Raw genomic sequence first — 14,083 nt, forward strand, 5'->3', positions numbered from 1 at the left:
AACATTTTACAACACATTACATGTGCATTAAGTAACACATGTATGCTGAGAAGCTGGGGACTGGACAAAATAGGGGAATGAGAAGTAAATGGAAGGATGGTAATTGCGTGGATCTAAATTCAAATTTGTTGATTTAAAAAAGGGTTAGCACTATGGGTAGGCTACTCTTCAACTCCACAACCACCACTGAACTGCACTTCTTTGGAGGATACTTTTACTACTGCAGTATATACTTACCACTGCTACAAGTGAAATTTCCTAACAACTAGACAACACTCCTTGAACATGTTGTTCTTTTATTAACTACTTTATATTCACTGTTTGGCTTCTATGGTTCTCTAAAATACTTAATGCTGCACTTACTGTCAATATCACAGTGAATCTTGGGTGGCTTTTGCCATCCTTTTGTATTGTAAATCTTGATATATAAATTCTAAAATTTCTAAAAAAATACATTTCTAAAAAAGAAAACTTTCTTATAGATTGGCTTTATGGGAGCTGTCCCCACAAAAAATCTTACGGGACCCACCATCTATGAATGCCAAAATATATGCGAATATACTAGTTCATGGGCACAACCATGTTATAACAGAACTTATCCACTCTGATCAATCCGGCTTTATGCCAGCTACACAGACATAAATATTTGCTGGTTGTACACCAACCTGCTAACACACACCAACTCTAGAAGCCAAGGGGTAGTATAATTTGGCCTTGTGGAGAATTTTATCATTTTGGTCAAACTTCTATAGTAGGCCCCAGTTATGCAGATTATAATGTCAATGACATTATATCTAAACCATTCTCTCTATCTAGGTGTGTCAGTATATTACCTATCGACAACAATGTCTCCCGATTTGTTCCCTCTGCTGTTTCTGACAATAAGTTTATCAGCAAGGAACATCTAGAGCATAACTAGTGAAATGCTATTTAAGCATGCATATTTTGCACAATTCTATGCTTTTCTATGTGCCCACCATGCCCCCACAAAAAGAGCTTACCAAGGCCATCTACACAGACCTTTTAACTGAAACTCCTTCCCCCTTTCACTAAGCATATGAAAAATAGAACCATGACTTTCATCTACATGAGGACTCTTGGGTCACGATCTCCCTGTGGAGTACCAGTATGACAAAAACCAGTTTAAAGGAGAAGGAAAAGTAAAAACGAAGTAAGAAATGTTTATGTAAATACAGCCATAAGCACTCACAGAAAAGCTGCACTGAGTTCTCTGTCAAAAAAAAACCATAGGAATTCTGGCCTTTTTTATGTATACATGTACTTTGGTATCTGACTCTCTCAGAAAAATCCTTCATTCCCGGGGCCAGAGTCTGCGCAGCTCTCTCCTCTCTCCTGCTCCCCCCTTCCATAAGAATTCATAAGAATGCACTCCCCCTCCCATCAGAATGTGTGATCTGAGCTACCAATGGCTAGAGCTTCAGCAGTAAGCTACGGAGACCAAGCTAAAATCAGCTGCTATCTTAAACAAATGGAGGGAGCGTCTAGGGCTAATTACTCAGGTATGGTAAAGCTTTTTGCAGAATAAATATATTGCTCTAGCTTGCACTAATCTGGCTAATCTATTGGCAGTAAAATGCCAAAATGACTTTCCTTCTCCTTTAAAAAATGACGCCACCTGACTGCAGACACTTTTTTCATTAAAGGAAAACGAAAGGCAAAATCACTTGGGGGTGCCAAAATGTTAAAAGGTAGGTGGTCAAAGTCACTTGGGGGTGCCTAACATTTTGGCACCCCCAAGTGACTTTGACTTTCTTTTTCCTTTAAGCACATAGGTAGCCCAGCAGTCATTGCACCCAATAAGATGTTTGCTATTAACTTTTCAGTCTTAAGTAAGTTATTATATTCACTGGGGGTGCCTAACACATTAGCATGTGTCGCCAATTTTGCAACTTATCACTTTTAGGGCTATGTCTCTATTTCCCCACCCCAGACATTGCATATTTTGAAAGCTACGTAAAACTAAAGAATAAGGCTAGTGCTACACTCCAGGGCTCATCTAGGAATGTACACTTTATTGGTGGATCTGTGCCTTAATATGTATATTATGTTGTATGATAATATTTATGTAAGTTTTTCTCCAGTCCAGTTTTTCTCATAAACTTCAATACAGTTTTCATGTGATAAACAGTGAGAAGTTTTTCTGTTTTTCTTAGTAAATTGCATCTTGCTCTATAGAACAAATCTGGAATTGATATAGGAGATAAGCTTTTTCCATCAAATTAAAGGAACAGTAACACCAAAAAATGAAAGTGTATAAAAGTAACTAAAATATAATGTGCTGCTGCCCTGCACTGGTAAAAGTTGTGTGTTTACTTCAGAAAGTCTACTATAATTTATATAAATAAGCTGCTGTGTAGCCATGGAGGCAGCCATTCAAAGGAGAAAAGGCACAGGCACATAGCAGATAACAGATAAAACACTATTGTATTCTACAGAACTTACCTGTTATCTGCTATGTAACCTGTGCCTTTTCTCCTTTTTTCCAGCTTGAATGGCTGCCCCCGTGGCTACACAGCAGCTTATTATATAAATTATAGTAGTGTTACTGTAGCAAACACACCAGTTTTACCAGTGCAGGGCAACAGTGCATTATATTTTTATTACTTTAAAGCTCTTTCATTTTTTGGTGTTACTGTTCCTTTAAATCTGGCCCAGTATATAGGACAGCATATTACATAATATAGTGTATATGTGTTTTTTGTCTGAACAGAAAGATTATGATGCTACCAGCATTATCCCTTCGACCCAAATCTGTCAAGTACTAAAAACTTAAAAGCTTTTCATATCAGCTAACTAGAACAGAAAACATGATGAATTTTGGATTTCAAAAAGTCAAATTCTTTACATTTTTCAGCAGTGTTTCATAGTGAACATTTCTTCATGCCTCCCAACTGTCCCAATTTTCACGAGACAGTCCCTTACAGAATGCTAAAAAAAGATACAAACTTAATTAAAAAGTAGCTTTTGGCAGAGAGCCCAGAAAATTAATAAGCTCCACATGCACTTAGATACATTGTTTCTCACATTTAATTAAAAAGTAGCTTTTGGCAGAGAGCCCAGAAATCTTAACAAGCTTTACCTGCACTTAGATACATTAGGGTTGATTCACTAAAGGTCGATAAGTTTTATCGCACGTTTTTTACCTTAAAATTGACCCGAAAAAAGCGTGCAATTCGCTAAAGTATTATCGCATGCATTAAGTCGCATATCGCGTGCGGTAATTTACGCGCAACCGCATGCGTTACTTTCACCGCATTGCATTAATTAGTACGCAGAAATAATACTAACGCATGATTCACAAACACTTAAACGCGCTAAATATCACATTTGTCTGTGCAAAAAATAACACCTACTTGAGGCAGGCAGTAATTATAGAAAAGTACAGTTCATGAGCTTTTGGCAACACAATAAGGACTTTGTAGTGTGATTTATTCAAGTATGTGTTGGCCCCAGAGTGATGCAGCTGCCAGTTTGCAGGGAAATGGTTATTTTCATAAAAGTAGTATTACGAAAGTAATGCAGTGTATGGCTAATATGGCGTGCGTTTTTTCACATGCGGCGACTATTTGTACACGATGCGTCGATTAGCGCACGTTCCGTCAAATACCGCACGAAAATAGTCTTTGCGACTTAAATAACGCATGCAGCATTCCGTCTAAATTAACGCAAGTATGCTTTTAGTGAATCGTGCGTTAAGACGCGAAAAATTAGACACAATAACATTTTTACCGCATGCTATAAATAGCACACGTTTTAAACTTTAGTGAATCGGCCCTATTGTTTCTCAGACTTAATTACATAAGTGGGCTTTTGGCAGAGAGCCCAGAAAGTTAACAAGCCACACCTGCACTGAGATACAATTTTAACTAATAAGCTAAACAGGTCTCTTGGGGGAACTGAGACTTGCAGCTTAAAGGGCAATTTCACCTTCATTAGCAAAATTGTAATAACACATAAAACAACCCCTATAAATGTATGTATTAAGTAGAGAAAATAAGCAAAAGTACTCAGAGATTTAACTGTTTTTATGCCAGTAAATCACAGTGTACAATGATTTGGGTGGTGGTGGAGGGTGGGTGGGGTGCCTCTCTTCATCAAATTATGGATCGATCCCTTGTTCCAATTTTTGAAGGCAATTGAACTGCAACCCGCACTTAGAGGGGTATGTTCATAAAGGCCACTTGTAAGCTTATGTTTGATGAAAAAATCCTTTAAAGAATAACTAAAACTTAGTAAAAACATAAGTAAGAAATGCTGCACATAATGTTTTGGGCTTCTGTACCCGCCCAAGGCAACCACAGCACCAAAGTAGAACAGATCTGTGCTTCTTAATATACCCCCCCAATAGTTCCATTCTGCTGATTCTCAACATATGATCTGGACTGCTGTCAGTTTCCTGAGTCTATATAGAAAGTAAAATTCACAGTCCAACACTAATTAATAATTCATTCAGATTTACATTACATAGCACATGATTAATAATCAGCGCTCACTTTCTGCTAATGTTGTGATAATTTGGCCCCTAAAGCTGGCCACACACACACCGATACTATCGTAAGAAACCTCGTTTCGTACGATATTCGGTGCGTGTATGGCATGTCGGCGAGTCGACCGATATTGCGGGAAGCTGCTGATATCGGTCGACTCGCCGATCGGACCAGTTAAAAGATTTTGATCGGGCGTCATACAAGGCATCTGACCAAAATCTGCCGTCAGGGCTGAAATCCTATTGTTTCTACCTCCTTATCTGCTGTTTCAGCCCTGACGGTGTGTGGCGGATCTGACGATGTCACTGACACATAAAAGAGGCCCTAACAAGGTCAGAAGATGACTGTGAAGGTCAGCTTCATTAATGTTATAGTGTTACTGAACCTATGGGCTGGTATACTAAGTTCATTATATAAATTCAGCATTTTTAGCCATATCCTTTTTAGGCTTTAGTTGCCCTTTAACATTTCTATTTTGTATAAAGTCCTTCAAACACGTTGTTACTTTATGTCACTTTGTGTGCAAAAAAAAACCCCACTCTATATAAACACTCTATATAAACTATTCAGTATACAAAAACTTTTAAAAAATACTTTACCAGCTAGGCTTTTTGCCTTTATCCATACTATTATGCCAGTCACTTTTATCAGCAAAAATTAATATCTCCTGACAGACTTCCATTATGATCCCCTCTTTGGCTAAATGAGTCGATCAGCCTGATTTAGCCCTCCGCATAGGTAGCCAAATTGCAACCATTCCAAATGAGTGGATCTTAATCTGTATGGCCTGCTTAACATTATGAACCCTTTCATAACTGGATTTTTTTAAGTTGATACAATAATTCCCTGGTATAATACAATATAATCACAACTGTAGCTAAAATTGGTGCAAAAGTGGAGGGATAGATTTTTTAAGGTGAAAAAATAAGTCCCACCATAAGGCCCTGTCCTTTGCAACACTGTATGTAACTTACCATGCTTGTTCAGCATGTAGCATTCTATAAAGGACTTTTATTTATTAGAGTAGGTAAAGGTTATCCTTTAACCCTTTAAGTGCCAAGGGACGTAGATTCTACGTCCTAGGTACCAAGGGACCAAAGTGCCATGGGACGTAGAATCTACGTCCAATGGCACTGTCGGGTTTACAAGCGCTGCGCTCGCTTTTAAAGCAGCGCAGCGCTTGTAAAGCCTTCACAACCCCCTAGGCAACGAGCGAATGAAGACATACATACCGATCCGGTCGCCCAGCCGCACCGATCCGGTCCCTCAGCCAATGACAGCAGTGGACACGCATTGATGACGTGTCCACTGCTGTCCCTTTAAATATCGCCGCCCCCGCGTCGCTTCTTCACTCCTGCTGCGCACATGTGACTGCTGGAGCCCCCCTGCTGCCTTCCTGCTGCCTTCCTGCTGGATTGGTCGCCTTGATTGCCTGCCTGCATTGTGTGAGCTGAACTACAACTCTCTAACCACTGTTTATTTTGCTTATTTCTATCTCAACTGTCTAAAAATTTTTTTTTTTTTTTTCCCATTTCTTCTTCTATCTTTGTCATTATTACACTTTTACACACATACACACTTATTTACAACTTTCCCAAGCACACACAGACACTTACACACACACTTACACTTAGAAAAAAAAAAAAAAAAATCTTTCTTTCTTTTCTTTTCTTTCTTTCTTTGCTTTCTTTGGCAGTCTTTTTTTTTACTAAAACTTTATTTCTGATCTTGCTCTATAATTATCTGATTTATTTGGTTGCATTTTAGTGTTTTTTTTGCATTTTCATAATTGATTTCTGTTTTTGAATTATTCTATTGCACTGTAACTTTTTTATTGCTATTGGGTGCTGAATTTGCAGTGACGTTGGTGGATCCAGGGCTCTGGCCACTGATTTCATTGCAATAATTGTTCTTCTGTTGGTTTGAGTGGTTTTATTTGAATTTACTGATTTTATGGTGTTTTATCTTTGCATTGTTCTTTATTGTGTATTTAGTGCCCCTAAAAGGTTGCTTTTGCAGTGACATTGGTGGATCCAGGGCTCTGACCACCGATTTCATTGCAATTATTGTTCTTTTGTAGGTTTGGGTGGTTTTATTTGAATTTACTGATTTTATGGTGTTTTATCTTTGCATTGTTCTTTATTGTGTATTTAGTGCCCCTAAAAGGTTGCTTTTGCAGTGACATTGGTGGATCCAGGGCTCTGACCACCGATTTCATTGCAATTATTGTTCTTTTGTAGGTTTGGGTGGTTTTATTTGAATTTACTGATTTTATGGTGTTTTATCTTTGCATTGTTCTTTATTGTGTATTTAGTGCCCCTAAAAGGTTGCTTTTGCAGTGACATTGGTGGATCCAGGGCTCTGACCACCGATTTCATTGCAATTATTGTTCTTTTGTAGGTTTGGGTGGTTTTATTTGAATTTACTGATTTTATGGTGTTTTATCTTTGCATTGTTCTTTATTGTGTATTTAGTGCCCCTAAAAGGTTGCTTTTGTAGTGACATTGGTGGATCCAGGGCTCTGACCACCAATTTCATTGCAATTATTGTTCTTTTGTAGGTTTGGGTGGTTTTATTTGAATTTATTGATTTTATGGTGTTTTATCTTTGCATTGTTCTTTATTGTGTATTTAGTGCCCCTAAAAGGTTGCTTTTGCAGTGACATTGGTGGATCCAGGGCTCTGACCACCGATTTCATTGCAATTATTGTTCTTTTGTTGGTTTGGGTGGTTTTATTGGAATTTACTGATTTTATGGTGTTTTATCTTTGCATTGTTCTTTATTGTGTATTTAGTGCCCCTAAAAGGTTGCTTTTGCAGTGACATTGGTGGATCCAGGGCTCTGACCACCGATTTCATTGTAATTATTGTTCTTTGATTGCTTTTAGTGGTTTTATTCCATTTGGTTTCAGTTGTTCTAGAAAGATCCAGAGGTGCTAAGTTCAGATTGTTCTAGTAGTTTCTATTGCCAAAGGTTAACTCCTGGTCATCCCTTGCTGGCTTGAGTTTATCAAAAGGTTACAGTGAGGTTTTTTTTTTCTAGCTTCTCCTATTACAAGTGTTGTCTTGCTTGCTGCTTTTTTTTTTTTTTTTTTTTTTTGCTTGCTTGTTTTCACTTTGCCTGCTGATTGCTAGATTTGCAGTTGTCGGTATATTTCTGGCACAATGGCCAAACGGTTTTACAGCACCGAGGAAGCTGCTAGGTATTGCATGGACTCCAGCTCAGAAGAATTTAGCGATTCTGGGTCTGAGTATGTACCATCTGACCACTCTACTGAGGAATCAGAGATAGACGATAGTGACACGGTTAGCGCAGAGGTTAGTAGTGGTGGCACGCTTACTGCTGAAGAGGCAGAGGCTGGTGGTAGTGCCCAAGATGTACCCATGGAAGTAGAAGATGGTGAGGGTAGCACTGATGCAGCAGTTGGAGAGCCTGCGTGGGGGCCTCCCTGTAATTATGTCCCTGAAATTCCCCCTTTCACTGCAGTCCCTGGCATCAGTGTGGACACTAATTTGAAATTATAGATTTTTTTAATCTCTATATTACAGAGGCCATCCTACAGGACATGGTCCGTTACACAAATTTGTATGCTGAGCAGTATCTTGTCAGCAACCCTTTACCGGGTTTTTCAAGAGCCCAGGCATGGTATCCCACAAATATAAACGAAATAAAAAGATTCCTGGCTCTTACATTGGCAATGGGACTCGTAGAACGTAATTCTTTAGCTTCCTACTGGGATACCAATACAGTCCTTTCCATCCCTCTTTTTTCAGCCGTTATGCCAAGAAACCGTTATCAAATTTTATTGCGGTTTCTTCACTTTAACGACAACACAACGGCTGTTGCCCCTAATGAGCCCGGTTATGACAGGCTTTATAAATTGAGGCCCCTTATAGATAGCCTGTCTCAGCGCTTCGCAGAGGTTTACACCCCCTCCCAAAATGTCTGTGTTGATGAGTCCCTTTTGCTCTTCAAAGGGCGCCTAAAATTTCGCCAATATATCCCAAGTAAGCGTTCTCGCTATGGGATGAAATTTTACAAACTCTGTGAAAGCAGCACGGGCTACACTAGTTATTTCATGCTGTATGAGGGAAAGGACACTAATTTGGACCCCCCCGGTTGTCCCACTGACTTGACTACCAGTGGTAAAATTGTTTGGGAGCTCATAACTCCACTGCTGGGCCGAGGTTACCACTTATACGTGGATAACTTTTACACAAGCATCCCTTTATTTAGAGCCCTAAATTCTTTGGACACCCCAGCCTGCGGCACAGTCAACCGTAACCGCAAAGGACTGCCCAGGGAATTGCTGGATAAGAAACTGAAGCGTGGAGAAGTACATGCTCTAAGAAGCAATGAGCTCTTGGCCATAAAATATTCAGACACCAAAGTTGTTTTTATGCTTACTACTATCCACGATGAGACCATGATTGTCCAACACAGAAGTGGCGGTAGGCCCTCAAAAACAAAGCCACTGTGTAGTAAAGAATATAGTAAGCATATGGGTGGTGTTGATAAATCCGACCAAATACAACATTATTATAATGCCACCCGAAAAACCAGGGCCTGGTACAAAAAAGCAGCAATTTATATGATCCAAATGGCCCTTTATAATTCTTATGTCGTTTACAAGGCGGCAGTACCAGGCCCCAGATTGTCTTATTACAATTATTTGCTGCAGTTGCTCCCTGCCTTGTTGTTTGGTGATGTAGAGGAGGTTCCTGACATGCCAGGTAACGACAATGTTGCCCGAATGGTGGGTAAGCATTTTATAGCACAAATTCCACCAACACCTAAAAAAACATATGCCCAGAGAAAATGTAAGGTTTGCCGTTCCAAGGGTGTTAGGCGAGATGTCCGGTATTATTGTCCCAAGTGTCCTAGCAAGCCTGCTTTGTGTTTCCACCCATGTTTTGAAGTGTACCATACTGTGGTACACTATGAGAGGACTTGAATTTTGTGTTTTTATAGGTAGGTTATGGTTCTCTGGGTTTGTTGGTGGAATAAGGATTTAGCATATCAGAATAGTGAACTTGGCATGTTCTAGGTTTTTATGCACAAGGTTTCAGGACTCCAAACTTAGCTGTGCTGGCAAAGTGACGCTGTTTTTTATTTATTGAGTTTATCTATTCTGGCAGGTCCGTACTTTACTTATAACTAGGTTATAGATATATGTGATGAAAAGTTTGGTAAGGTGTGTCATATTGGCAAAAGTGTTGTTTTTTTTTTAGTAAAGTAGGGATTTATGGTGTGTGATTTTGTTTTTTGCACAGGTTGTCAGAAAAACAAAGTGTGCTTGTAGCTTGTGGTTGTTTAGACTTGTTCTTGGGCATTCAGATTTTTGTGTTTGAGCTATGGTTATTCAGGCTAGTTGCAGTGTTTCTTTGGTTATGGGGTAGGACTTATATTGTGCTGTTGGTATAGCGAACTGAGGTGCTGGGTGACTGACAGGGCGCATGATAAAACTTGTGGTGTGTGATGAATCAATGAGATGTTTTTATCTCTAAAGCTGATGCCACAAGTCCTTTTACTGGCACCTCAAAAGCTTGCCTGTCAGCGCAGTTATCTGTGCATAGTTTTGTATATTACTTTGTATTTCTGGGCAGCATTTAACTACTGTAAGTGTAGGCCTTGAGTTTTTTGCAAAGGTTCTTGAGCACAGGATGACAGATACATTATGGTTTTTTGTGCTTGTAGTACAAATTGAATATCAACTGTATGTTCTGGTTAGGTTACACAAGTTGCAGTGGCTCTCTAAATATAAAAACTTTGCGTAATACTGGTGTGCCACTGGTGACTGCTGCACGGCACGTAATGGTGCACATAATTTTATCTCTGATGCTAATGCCCCAAGCTTTATTGTTGGCACCTAAATTCCTAACCTTTAGTGCAACTTCTAAGGACATTTGCATCATTTATGGGCCAAATTACTATGGATTTTTTGGCAAATATCCTTCTAAATGTGGTGCAGATTTTGTCATTACTAAAGTAGTGTAGGAAGAAGCAAAAAACTGGTATCATAACACCACAGGAAAGATGGAACTCAAATCAAAGATGCTCCACAAAACAGAAATAGGTGAGTAAAGTACAATTTAGGGGTTTATTTGGGGGGGGGGGTAAAGTAAAAAACTGCAAGGGGTGCATAGAGTGCATTTTCAGGTTTGGCGGCCATGTACTTATGTGCAACCAGACATATGGGGTGTAATTTTATTCAGGGTAACTTGCTAATTGATACTGAGCAAGTTTTTTGATAGTTGCCGTTGAGATTTTGGGGAGAAATCTAACTTTATATTTTTTTTCAGACCAAGAATGGTGTCTCTAAATAGCTGAAGTTGTCTATTTTTAATCAATGTATAGTTTATATGGGTTTTTTTACAGTTAAGGGGCAATTTTGTCTGAAAAACTTTGAGATGTGCACATAAATTGCAGCCCCATTATTATGCATTGCCCCTGTTTTGGGGCATTTGGTGGCCACGTCTTTATGTGCACCCATACATATGGGGTATCGTTTTATTCAGGGGAACTTGCAGATTGATGTTTAGTAAGTTTTTGGTAGTTGCCATAGAGATTTTGGGGAGAAATCTAGGTTTGTATCTGTTTTTTCCTTGATTTCTGACCAAAGCACCGACTTCTGCAAGGGACTGCGGCCGCAATTTTCCATGTAGAAAGAGGAGAGTGGCGTCTCTGAATAGCTGATGGTGTGCACTTTTCAGAAATATATAGTTTGTGGGGGTTATTTTACAGGTATGGGGGGTTAACACTGAAAAACTGCAGGAAGTGCACATAGAGCTCAGTGAAATTGCCCTTTTGCATTGCCCCTGTTTTGGGGCATTTGGTGGCCACGTCTTTATGTGCACCCATACATATGGGGTATCGTTTTTTTCAGGGGAACTTGCAAATTGATGTTTAGTAAGTTTTTGGTAGTTGCTATAGAGATTTTGGGGAGAAATCTAGGTTTGTATCTGTTTTTTCCTTGATTTCTGACCAAAGCGCTGACTTCTGCAAGGTACTGCGGCCGCAATTTTCCATGTAGAAAGAGGAGAGTGGCGTCTCTGAATAGCTAATGGTGTGCACTTTTCAGAAATATATAGTTTGTGGGGGTTTTTTTACAGGTATGGGGGGTTAACACTGAAAAACTGCAGGAAGTGCACATAGAGCGCAGCCCCCAAAATTTCAACTGAAATTGCCCTTTTGCATTGCCCCTGTTTTGGGGCATTTGGTGGCCACGTCTTTATGTGCACCCATACATAGGGGGTATCGTTTTATTCAGGGGAACTTGCAGATTGATGTTTAGTAAGTTTTTGGTAGTTGCCATAGAGATTTTGGGGAGAAATCTAGGTTTGTATCTGTTTTTTCCTTGATTTCTGACCAAAGCGCTGACTTCTGCAAGGGACTGCGGCCGCAATTTTCCATGTAGAAAGAGGAGAGTGGCGTCTCTGAATAGCTAATGGTGTGCACTTTTCAGAAATATATAGTTTGTGGGGGTTTTTTTACAGGTATGGGGGTTAACACTGAAAAACTGCAGGAAGTGCACATAGAGCGCAGCCCCCAAAATTTCAACTGAAATTGCCCTTTTGCATTGCCCCTGTTTTGGGGCATTTGGTGGCCACGTCTTTATGTGCACCCATACATAGGGGGTATCGTTTTATTCAGGGGAACTTGCAGATTGATGTTTAGTAAGTTTTTGGTAGTTGCCATAGAGATTTTGGGGAGAAATCTAGGTTTGTATCTGTTTTTTCCTTGATTTCTGACCAAAGCGCTGACTTCTGCAAGGGACTGCGGCTGCAATTTTCCATGTAGAAAGAGGAGAGTGGCGTCTCTGAATAGCTAATGGTGTGCACTTTTCAGAAATATATAGTTTGTGGGGTTTTTTTTACAGGTATGGGGGGTTAACACTGAAAAACTGCAGGAAGTGCACATAGAGCGCAGCCCCCAAAATTTCAACTGAAATTGCCCTTTTGCATTGCCCCTGTTTTGGGGCATTTGGTGGCCACGTCTTTATGTGCACCCATACATAGGGGGTATCGTTTTATTCAGGGGAACTTGCAGATTGATGTTTAGTAAGTTTTTGGTAGTTGCCATAGAGATTTTGGGGAGAAATCTAGGTTTGTATCTGTTTTTTCCTTGATTTCTGACCAAAGCGCTGACTTCTGCAAGGGACTGCGGCCGCAATTTTCCATGTAGAAAGAGGAGAGTGGTGTCTCTGAATAGCTAATGGTGTGCACTTTTCAGAAATATATAGTTTGTGGGGGTTTTTTTACAGGTATGGGGGGTTAACACTGAAAAACTGCAGGAAGTGCACATAGAGCGCAGCCCCCAAAATTTCAACTGAAATTGCCCTTTTGCATTGCCCCTGTTTTGGGGCATTTGGTGGCCACGTCTTTATGTGCACCCATACATAGGGGGTATCGTTTTATTCAGGGGAACTTGCAGATTGATGTTTAGTAAGTTTTTGGTAGTTGCCATAGAGATTTTGGGGAGAAATCTAGGTTTGTATCTGTTTTTTCCTTGATTTCTGACCAAAGCGCTGACTTCTGCAAGGAACTACGGCCACAATTTTCCATGTAGAAAGAGGAGAGTGGCGTCTCTGAATAGCTGAAGGTGTGCACTTTTCAGAAATATATAGTTTGTGAGGGTTATTTCACAATTAAGGGGGGTTAACACTGAAAAACTGCAGGTAGTGCACATAGAGCGCAGCCCCCAAAATTTCAACTGAAATTGCCCTTATGCATTGCCCCTGTTTTGGGGCATTTGGTGGCCACGTCTTTATGTGCACCCATACATATGGGGTATCGTTTTATTCAAGGGAACTTGCAGATTGATGTTTAGTAAGTTTTTGGTAGTTGCCATGGAGATTTTGGGGAGAAATCTAGGTTTTTTATCTGGTTTTTCCTTGATTTCTGACCAAAGCGCTGACTTCTGCAAGGGACTGCGGCCACAATTTTCCATGTAGAAAGAGAAGAGTGGTGTCTCTGAATAGCTGAAGGTGTGCACTTTTCAGAAATATATAGTTTGTGAGGGTTATTTCACAATTAGGGGGGGTTAACACTGAAAAACTGCAGGTAGTGCACATAGAGCGCAGCCCCCAAAATTTCAACTGAAATTGCCCTTTTGCATTGCCTCTGTTTTGGGGCATTTGGTGGCCACGTCTTTATGTGCACCCATACATATGGGGTATCGTTTTATTCAGGGGAACTTGCAGATTGATGTTTAGTAAGTTTTTGGTAGTTGCCATAGAGATTTTGGGGAGAAATCTAGGTTTGTATCTGTTTTTTCCTTGATTTCTGACCAAAGCGCTGACTTCTGCAAGGAACTACGGCCACAATTTTCCATGTAGAAAGAGGAGAGTGGCGTCTCTGAATAGCTGAAGGTGTGCACTTTTCAGAAATATATAGTTTGTGAGGGTTATTTCACAATTAGGGGGGGTTAACACTGAAAAACTGCAGGTAGTGCACATAGAGCGCAGCCCCCAAAATTTCAACTGAAATTGCCCTTATGCATTGCCCCTGTTTTGGGGCATTTAGTGGCCACGTCTTTATGTGCACCCATACATATGGGGTATCGTTTTATTCAGG

Source organism: Xenopus tropicalis, chromosome 2 (assembly GCF_000004195.4).
Source record: "Xenopus tropicalis strain Nigerian chromosome 2, UCB_Xtro_10.0, whole genome shotgun sequence".
NCBI lineage: Eukaryota > Metazoa > Chordata > Amphibia > Anura > Pipidae > Xenopus > Xenopus tropicalis.